General features: G+C 44.8%; 1 pseudogene; it reads right to left on the bottom strand.

Annotated features, from left to right (window-relative positions):
* Positions 1-5,769: 5,769 nt before the first annotated feature.
* LOC129393217 (actin, cytoplasmic 2-like) lies at positions 5,770-9,360 on the bottom strand (annotated as a pseudogene).
* Positions 9,361-10,131: the final 771 nt, after the last annotated feature.

The following is a 10,131-nucleotide window of genomic DNA, read 5'->3' as shown; positions in this document are numbered from 1 at the left end:
ACAGATATGAGGGGAGAACTGCATTTTTCTCATTCACCAAGTTCCAAGCTCTCATCCACCTGGCATGTGACTTTTATCCCCTTCAAAGGAAGATAGTACTGGTCGGGCACAGTGGCTCACGCCTGCAATCCCAGAACTTTGGGATGCCGAGGCAGGCAGATCACTTGAGGTCAGGACTTTGAGACCAGCTTGGCCAATATGGCGAAACCCTGTCTCTCCTAAAACTACAAAAATTAGCCAGGCATGATGGCACACATCTGTAATTCCAGCTACTTGGAGGCTGAGGCATGAGAATCACTTGAACCCAGGAGGCGAGGTTGCAGTGAGGCAAGATCCAGGCACTGTACTCCAGCCTGGGTGGTGGAGTGAAACTCTGTCTCAGAAGAAAACCAAACAAACAACAAAAAACAAAGGAAGATAGCACTAAATGTAGGTTTTAGATACAAAATGTCTCCATCCTGCAGATGTGGATTTCCCCGGGGAAGGCATGCTCTGTCTGCTATAGGAGGAAAGATTGCTTCTCTATAAGCAGGCATTCAGTTTTTATTTTAACCAGACATCACCAGAATATAACCCTTCTTGGGGTGTTAAAGTGTGGCAGGCCAGGTCTCACTAATGCACGCCTCCATAACAACTGTTTGAGTACTGAATTAGTGGTTAAGTTGAATATTAGAAGCCAGTTTTCTTATACAAAGGCTGGGATGTAACAAAAGCCCATCAAGAGTTTTGCCTATATGCCTTTCCTGGGCCTTGAAGCATCACAAAATAAGGAAGGAATTCTTAACAGGACCCATTTAAGATTAAACCAGTTTTATTGTGGATCTGAAGAAATTCCGCAGGTGTCCACAAACAAGTTTCCTGGGGGTCTAAAGGAACTCCCCAAACCTCTATGATTTAGCAGGAGACAAGATAAAGGTAATCACCCCAGCACCCGGACTCATTTAGATTAAGTAAACCTACTGAGGCTCCAGAGGAAGGTCTTCAGGACTCACACCTTAGCTACAGATTAAAAGAAATTAATCACTTATGTCTTTAGACGAATGCACACTTACACGTAGACATATAGCTTAAAAAGGTATATAAGCTCTGGAAAACTTTGTAGTTTTGAGTTGGTCTGGCGATAATTTCTAGGCCTTCTCCCTGTCGCTGGTTGCAGAAATAAAAACTCTCTTCCTCCCCAGTTTCATCTGGGTCTCATTATTGGGCCACGAGAAATAGCAGCCCGATCCTCAGTTTGGTCAGGGAACAAAAGTGGGGGAATCCTGGAGTATTTGCTCTACTCCAAACTTGCAGAGTTCCTGAGAGATGGTCCTGGCTCTAGATTGCCGAGGAAATAGTTAATTACCACAGCCCTGGGACAACCATTTGGGTAATTCCATTCAAATGCCCCAGGAATGACTCCTGCCCAGTCTGTGTTCCTAGTCAAACAATCTCTCTTTTCTTTTTCTCACCTTCCTTGAAGCAGTCTAGAATATTCTTCAAAGGTCATTAGAGAGTGCCTACCTTTCATCTCGGAGATCTCCCCTTAGATCCCTGAGAGACCCAGTGCTGTGGTTACCAGGCTTAGCCCCCAGCTGGGGTCCACACAGCAGAATTCTCCTCCCAGCACAGGGAGCTCCAGGGAAAGAGAGGGTTGCAGCTCCTAGGCTCCTAAGGCAGCTGGGAACACTTATTGTGTCCCTCTGTCCCCAGGCTGGGTTCCCCTTGGGAATAACTTTCTGGTTCAGATGCTTCTCCCTGTAAAAGCTTTTCCAATACTCTGTAGCTTGAGCTTCCTTAATTACAGAAGCATGGGGTTCTAGCACCTTAATGTACATAAATATCACATGGGGTTCTGCTAAAACGTAGATTCCTGGACCTCACCTCCCAGAGTTTCTCATCAGGTCTGGGCCAGAGCCTAGGAATCTGCATTTTAATAAGTATCACTAAATGTTTCTGATGCACATAGTCCTGGGACTTGACTCTAGGAAACAATGCCTTACATTGAATGCAGATACAATCTATATTAAAATTATGATGTTAAGTATAATTACCTCCATTATTCAGCATATCATTGTATATTATTATTAAGTTAAATTTGTAACTATCATTAAATAATTGAATGATACAAACAAATCCCTGCTGCTGACCCAGGAACACAGAGTTGCTCATGTGAGAAGCAGATTAATTAGCAATCAATACTGAAATTTGGAGCTCATAGCTGAGACCTATTTGTTTTCTGTGTCAGCTTAGTAGCATCTCGGCCTCTTGCACCTTCTTTTCTTTTTTTTTTTTTTTTGAGACGGAGTCTCACTCCGTCACCCAGGCTGGAGTTCAGTGGTGCAATCTTGGCTCACTGCAACCTCTGCCTCCCGGGCTCAAGCAATTCTCCTGCCTTAGCCTCCCAAGTAGCTGGGATTACAGGTGCCCACAACCACGCTTGGCTAATTTTTGTATTTTTAGTAAAGATGGAGTTTCACCATGTTGGCCAGGCTGGTCTCGAACTCCTGACCTCAGGTGATCCACCTGCCTCTGCCTCCCAGAGTGCTGGGATTACAGGTGTGAGCCACGGCACCCCACTTCTCTAGCACCTTATCAGCTGCTCTGAGAGTTCTGCCTAGTTCTCTATGCACCCCAATGTAACACAAAGTGATTTCCATTCATAACACAACCATATTTCAAGTCAGATCATCCCAAACATACTTTCTATATTTAGTATCCACGCCTTAGTGTATTCCTACGATGAGATATATATGATTTTCGAACTAAGAAGGTAAGAAGCAAGCCTATGGAATTAACTTTTTACAACTTGGGACACTGGCACATCCTCAGTGAACAAAACCTGGCCGGGCTCAGTGGCTCACACCTGTAATCCCAGCACTTTGGGAGGCTGAGGCAGGTAGATCACTTGAGGTCAGGGGTTTGAGACCAGCCTGGCCAACATGGTGAAACCTCATCTCTACTAAAAATTTAAAAATTAGATAGATGCAGTGGTGCACACCTGTAGTCCCAGCTACTCAGCCGAGGCAGGAGAATCACTTGAACCTGGGAGGTGGAGGTTGCAGTGAGCCAAGATCACACCACTGCTCTCTAGCCTGGGCAGCAGAGCGAGACTCTGTCTCAAAAAAAAAAAGCTACTTTTCCAGACGAATTTGGGAGTCATTTCTCTTTATTTAGAAGCGGAATGTAATTAGATTTTATGGGCTCCATGCACAGAAAACACGGATGAAGGATTAACTCTTTGGAAGCAGAGTTCAAAACTCTTGAGTCTAAAAGGGCAATGATTCTGAACATAAAGCCATCCTACAGTTTTGCACAATCAGTGGAGCTGATTGGAAATTATTCTGTTTTCATTGTTAACATTTCTTGCATGTTTGTTCCATTTTCTTAGTGTCTAAGCAATAGGTTTTGGGTAAATTTAAAGCATAAAAATCATCCACACAAAAGTATAGATAACTAAAGGGTGATGAGTTCTGATAACAAAACCTGACTTAGAGTGGTAACAGGAAAGGCAAAATTATTAAGATAACCAGTGGAGAAAAAGCGGGTGAGATAATTCAGAAGGAAGTGGGGAGAAAGAGCTGTGTACTGGTAGAGTTGGTGTGTGGCTGCTGTAGGTCATGTCAGATTCAGCAATTCATAATCATCTAGCACATTTCTCAGGTCTGTTTCTATTAACTACATTTTGAACTCCATTTTTACACAGCACATGTATAAAGCCTTCTTGTCACTTCCTGTAGATGAAAAATTAATATTGGGTCATGACCTTCCTGAGAAAGAGGTTACTGGCTTAAAGAGTCTGGTTGGGGCCAGGCGAGGTGGCTTATGCCTGTAATCCCAGCACTTTGGGAGGCTGAGGCTGGAGGATCACCTGAGGTCAGGAGTTCTCAACTAGCCTGGCCAACGCAGTGAAATTCCCGTCTGTACCAAAAATACAAAAATTAGCCAGGTATGGTCACGGGCACCTGTAATCCCAGCTACTCGGGAGGCTGAGGCAGGAGAATCGTTTGAACGTGGGAGGCAGAGGTTGCAGTGAGCCGAGATCATGCCCCTGCACTCCAGCCTGGGCAACAGGGCGAGACTCCATCTCAAAAAAAAAAAAAAAGACTCTGGTTGCATTATGAGTTATATGGGCGAGGCTTAACGAAAGCTACACTTTCTCTGGGATTTCTCCTTGACACATAGTTCCTGGTTGCATTCTTGAATTTTGTTTTCCCATCCTAGATTTTTTTCAAACCCTAATAATAATAAATAATTTAAAAATAGTAATAGACATTGCAGCCTCCAATAAATTTTTCTTAATTTTTATTTGTAGAGACAGGAATCTCCCTATGTTGCCCAGGTTGGTCTCGAACTCCTAGTCTCAAGCAATCCTCCTGCCTCAGCCTCCCAAAGTGCTGGGATTATAGGTGTGAGCCACCATGCTCAGCCTTAGAATCTTTTTAAAAATATTTATTTATTTATTTATGTTTATGACACAGGGTCTCTCTCTGTCACCCAGGCTGCAGTGCAGTAATGCAATCACGGCTCACTGCAGCCTTGACATCCCAGCCTCAAGATGAAAGCAATTAATTTTTTTAAAAAAGATTACATCTATCTAGAATGCAAAATGACTGAAAGGCTCATTTATGTACTGCAACATCAATGCATCTATATATAATTTATTATTGCCCTAACATATTTGAATTCTATATTTTTATAACCCACGATTAGTGACTGTGGTAATCAAAAAGCAGACATGCACTGAAGGTGTCTATGGCAAGCTTAGAAACAGACTCATGCCTCAAGTTTAGTTACAGGCTCAGGCCTGTAATCCCAGCATTTTGGGAGGCTGAGGTGGGAGGATTGCTTGAGCCCAGGAGTTTGAGACCAGTCTGGACAACATGGCAAGACCCCCATCTCTATAAAAAAGAAGAGGAAAAATACATACACATATAATATATTATATAAATATATTTTTATATAAATATATATTTTTCCCTTTCTTTTTTATATAAATAAATATATTTATTTATTTATTTTTTGAGAAGCATCTCACTCTGTCACCCAGGCTGGAGTACAGTGGTGCAATCTTGGCTCACTCCAACCTCCACCTCCCGGGTTCAAGCGATTCTCCTGCCCCAGCCTCCTAAGTGACTGGGATTACAGGTGTGTGCCACCATGCCTGGCTAATTTTTGTATTTTTAGTAAAGACAGGGTCTTGCCATGTTAGTCAGGCTGGTCTCAAACTCCTGGCCTCAGTGATCCACCCACCTTGGCCCCCCAAAGTGCTGGGATTACAGGCGCGAGCCACTGCACCCAGCCAGTATTTTTTTTTTTTTAATTAAAAAGAAGAAACATTGCTACAACTACTTAGAAACAAAATGGATAATTTTTAAAACTCTCTATCTGTATAGATACAGCTATAATTCTGATTTGGACAGTGTGTGATTTGAGGTTGATTTCTTTTGTCGCTTCTGTCTGGCTTATCAGCAATTTTATGTGAGGTGTAGTTGTCCCTTCTTACAGTCCATTCAAACTAAAATTGATAGAACCAACTTCTTGTTAACTTTATAAAAGATATTCATGTTGACATTGGTTCAAACAGCTCTGCCATTTACTAGCTATCTGACCTTTGGCAAGTCATTGAAGCTCTCCCTAAGCCAAAGTTACACATTCTGTGGGAGGGTAATAGTATCAGTGTCATGGAGTTTTGAGACAATTACTTGAGATAATGTATATAAACTGCTTAGCAGAGTGCCTGGAATAGATTAGTTAGCACTCAATAATGTCAGCCTGTATAAACACATTGTAAGGTGATTACAGGTTCACGCCTGTAACCCCAGCACTTTGGGAGGCCCAGGCAGGCAGATCACCTGAGGTCAGCGGTTCAAGACTAGCCTGGCCAACACAGTGAAACCACCATCTCTAGTCAAAATACAAAAATTAGCCGGGCGTGGTGGCAAATGCCTGTAATTCCAGCTACTCCGGAGGCTGAGGCAGGAGAATCACTTAAACTCGGGAGGCAGAGGTTGCAGTGAGTCAAGATTGTGCCACTACACTGCAGCCTGGGCAACAGAGAGAGACTCCATCTCAAAAAAAAAAAAGTTATCTTTAAATGCACTGGGTTTACTATTGTCATTTTAACATAAATTATTAAAATGTATCCACTTAAATTTCAAATGGGGTAAATATAGAAATATATAAGGTACATAAACAAAAGATCTTTGGTGTCCTCAATAATTTTAAGTGCAAAGGGGCCTTGAGGTCTTGGAAGACAGCTGTCTCTGGGAAGCCAGGCTCAGGGAAAGCAGTGTTTGTGGCATAGGCTATGTGAACAGAGGGCAGGACTGCAAAGCAGCCAATGAGATTTTCTTCTGATAACTAAAAATACAGTCTTAAAATGTAACAAGTCACTACAGAGAACAAATGACAAACAGCAGAGTATGTTGATGGCTATTGGGATAAAGACTGGTTTTAAGACCACTGTCTGTTATACTTGAATTTTATCTTTTTTTTTTTTTTTAAGGTGTGCACTTTTATTCAACTGGTCTCTACAGGTAAGCCCTGAATGCCTCCACACCTCCACCCACTCCCAGGGAGACCAAAAGCCTTCATACGTCTGAAGCTGGGGGACAAAAAAGGCGGGCCACGATGGCTGATCATTCAAAATAAAACAAAAAAGTATAAGGGGGAGATTTTAAAAATTTTGCATTACATAATTTACATGAAAGCAATGCTATCACCTCCCCTGTGTGGACTTGAGAGTGGACTCGGCCATTCTCCTTAGACAGAAGTGGGCTGGATTTTGGGAGGGCAAGGGACTTCCTGTAACAATGCACCTCACAATATTTAGAATGACTATTTAAAAAAGAATAATGTGGCCTGACACGGTGGCCCACGCCTGTAATCCCAGCACTTTGGGGGATGAGGCAAGCAGATCATTTGAGGTCAAGAGTTTGAGACCAGCCTGACCAACATGGTGAAACCCCGTCTCTACTAAAAAAAGACAAAAAAAAACCTGACCAACATGGTGAAACCCCATCTCTACTAAAAAAATACAAAAAAAAAAAAAAAAACCTGACCAACATGGTGAAACCCCGTATCTACTAAAAAAATACAAAAAAAAAACAAAATTACCTGGGCGTGGTGGCACATGCCTGTAGTCCCAGCTACCAAGAGGCTGAGGCAGGAGAATCATTTGAACCTGGGAGGTGGAGGTTGCAGCGAGCCAAGATCACATCACTGCACTCCAGCCTGGGCAACAGAGTGATACTCTGTCCCAAAATAAATAAATAAATAAAAAATATTAAAAAAAGAAAAAAGAAAAAAAAGAACAATGTACAGTCAAAGTCCTCGGCCACACTGTAGAACTTTGGAGGATGCTCACTCCAACCGACTGCTGTCACCTTCACAGTTTCAGTTTTTAAATCCAGAGTCAAGCCAAAAACAAACACAAACACAAACACACACACACACACAAACAAAGCCATGCCAATCTCATCTTATTTTCTGCGCATTAGGTTTTTGTCAAGAAAGGGTGTAACGCAACTAAGGAACAGTCCGCCTAGGAGCATTTTCAGTGGACAATGGAAGGACTGGAGTCATCATATTCCTGCTTGCTCATCCATAACTGCTGGAAGGTGGACAACGAGGTCAGGATGGAGCCACGCATCCACAGAGTATGTGCACTCAGAAGGAGCAATGATCTTGATCCTCCTCATGCTGGGAGCCAGGGCGGTGATCCCCCTCTGCATCCTGCAGAGCGATGCCAGGGTACATGGTGGTGCTGCCAGATAGCACTGTGTTGGCGTACAGGTCTTTGTGGATGTCCACGTCACACTTCACGATGGATTTGAAGGTAGTTTTGTGGATGCCACAGGATTCCATGCCCAGGAAAGAAGGCTGGAAGAGCGCCTCGGGGCAGTGGAACCGCTTGTTGCTGCTGGTGATGACCTGGCCATCTGACAGCTCATAGCTCTTCTCCCAGGAGGACCCGTGGGGCCATCTCCTGCTCAAAGTCCAGGGCGACTTAGCACAGCTTCTCCTTGATGATGTCACACAGGATCTCTCCCTCTGCGGGTGGTAAAGCTGTAGCCGCACAATGTGAGGATCTTCATAAGGCGGTCGGTCAGGTCCTGGCCAGCGAGATCCAGACGCAGGATGGTGTGGGGGAGGGCGTGCCCCTCATATATGCACACAATGTGGGTGACCTGTCGCCAGAGTCCATCACGATGCCAGTGGTATGGCCAGAGGAGTACAGGTACAGCACGACCTGGATGGCCACGTGCATGGGTGGGGTGTTGAAGGTCTCCAACATAATCTGGGCCATCTTCTCATGGTTGGCCTTGGGATTCAGGGGGCCTTTGGTCAGCAGCACAGGGTACTCCTCGAAAGCCACATGCAGCTCATTGTAGAAGGTGTGGTGCCAGATCTTCTCCATGTCATCCCAGTAGATGACCATGCCGTGCTAGATGGGGTACTTCAGGGTCAGGATGCCTCTCTTGCTCTGGGCCTCATCGCCCACATTGGAGTCCTTCTGGCCCATGCCCACCATCATGCCCTGGTGTCGCGGGCGCCCCACGATGGAGGGGAAGGCGGCCCACGGGGCATCGTCACCTGCGAAGCTGGCCTTGCCCATGCTGGAGCCCAGTGATATCACCCTGGTGAGCTGGCGGCACGTGTGGACCGGCTGTGGAGTGGTGAGGGCGAGGCTCTGTGCAGGTGGGGCAGATGTAGTCTTGGCGGTCTGAATTTTATCTTTTTTGTTTCTTTCTTTAAGAGATGGAGTCTCACTCCGTCGCCCTGGCTGGAGTGCAGTGGCGCGATCTCGGCTCACTGCAACCTCTGCCTCCCGGGTTCTAGCAATTCTCCTGCCTCAGCCTCCCGAGTAGATGGGATTACAGGCGCGTGCCACCGTGCCCAGCTAATTTTTTGTATTTTAGTAGAGACAGGGTTTCACTGTGTTGCCCAGGCTGGTCTCAAACTCCTGAGCTCAGGCAATCCACCCGCCTCGGCCTCCCAAAGTGCCAGGATTAGACATAAGCCACTGTGCCCAGCCGACTGAATTTTATCTTTTGAATTCAAGTTGAATAACACAGTCAAGAAGAATAAAAGCTAAGGTTTAAGAGACAGTGGCTTAGAGATCATGTCCTCAAGGTACCTAGCACACAAAAAGTGCTCGGTAAAAAAACCTCTAATGAAAACCTAGTGTGTTGTCTAAGAATTTTCAAATGTTCATTGGAAAGATAAAGATCACAATATTAAGGAAATAATAACAAAATGCTTTTAATTGTGGCCGGGTGCAATGGCTCACACCTGTAATCCCAGCACTTTGGGAGGCCAAGGCAGGCAGATTGCCTGAGGTCATGAGTTCGAGATCAGCCTGGCCAATATGGTGAAACCTTGTCTCTACTAAAAATACAAAAATTAGCCAGGCACGGTGGCACATGCCTGTAGTCCCAGCTACTTGGGAGGCTGAGGCACAAGAATCACTTGAACCCAGGAGGCGGAGGTTGCAGTGAGCCCAGATCATGCCACTGCCCTCCAGCCTGGGCGACAGAGCAAAATTCCATCTTAAAAACAAAGTTTATAATTCCATTACAATATGACTATTTCCATTTTTTTTACATTTCCACTAACAGGTATATCTTTTTTTTTTTTTTAAAGAGATAGGATCTCACTGTGTTGCCCAGGCTGACCTCAAATCCTGGGCTCAAGCAATCCTCCTGTCTCAGCCTCCTGAGTAGCTGGGACCACAGGCACATGACACCACCTCTGACTAAGTATACATTTTTATTTATTTTTATTTTATTTTATTTATTTATTTTTGAAATAGTGTTTTGCTGTCGCCCAGGCTGGAGTGCAGTGGCACGATCTTGGCTCACTGCAGTCTCCATCTCCCAGGTTCAAGCGATTCTCCTGCCTCAGCCTCCTAAGTAGCTGGAACAACAGGCATGCACCACCATGTCTGACTAATTTTTTTTTTTTTTTTTTTGAGACAGAGGCTCGCTCTATCACCCAGGCTGGAGTGCAGTGGCGCGATCTCGGCTCACTGCAAACTCCGCCTCCTGGGTTCACGCCATTCTCCTGCCTCAGCCTCCCGAGTAGCTGGGACTACAGGCGCCGGCCACCACGCCCGGCTAATTTTTTGTATTTTTAGTAGAGACGGGG

Source organism: Pan paniscus, chromosome 8 (genome assembly GCF_029289425.2).
Source record: "Pan paniscus chromosome 8, NHGRI_mPanPan1-v2.0_pri, whole genome shotgun sequence".
Classification (NCBI taxonomy): Eukaryota; Metazoa; Chordata; class Mammalia; order Primates; family Hominidae; genus Pan; species Pan paniscus.
Note: the sequence above shows the minus strand (reverse complement) of the source record. Positions and strands in the feature narration are given on the sequence as shown.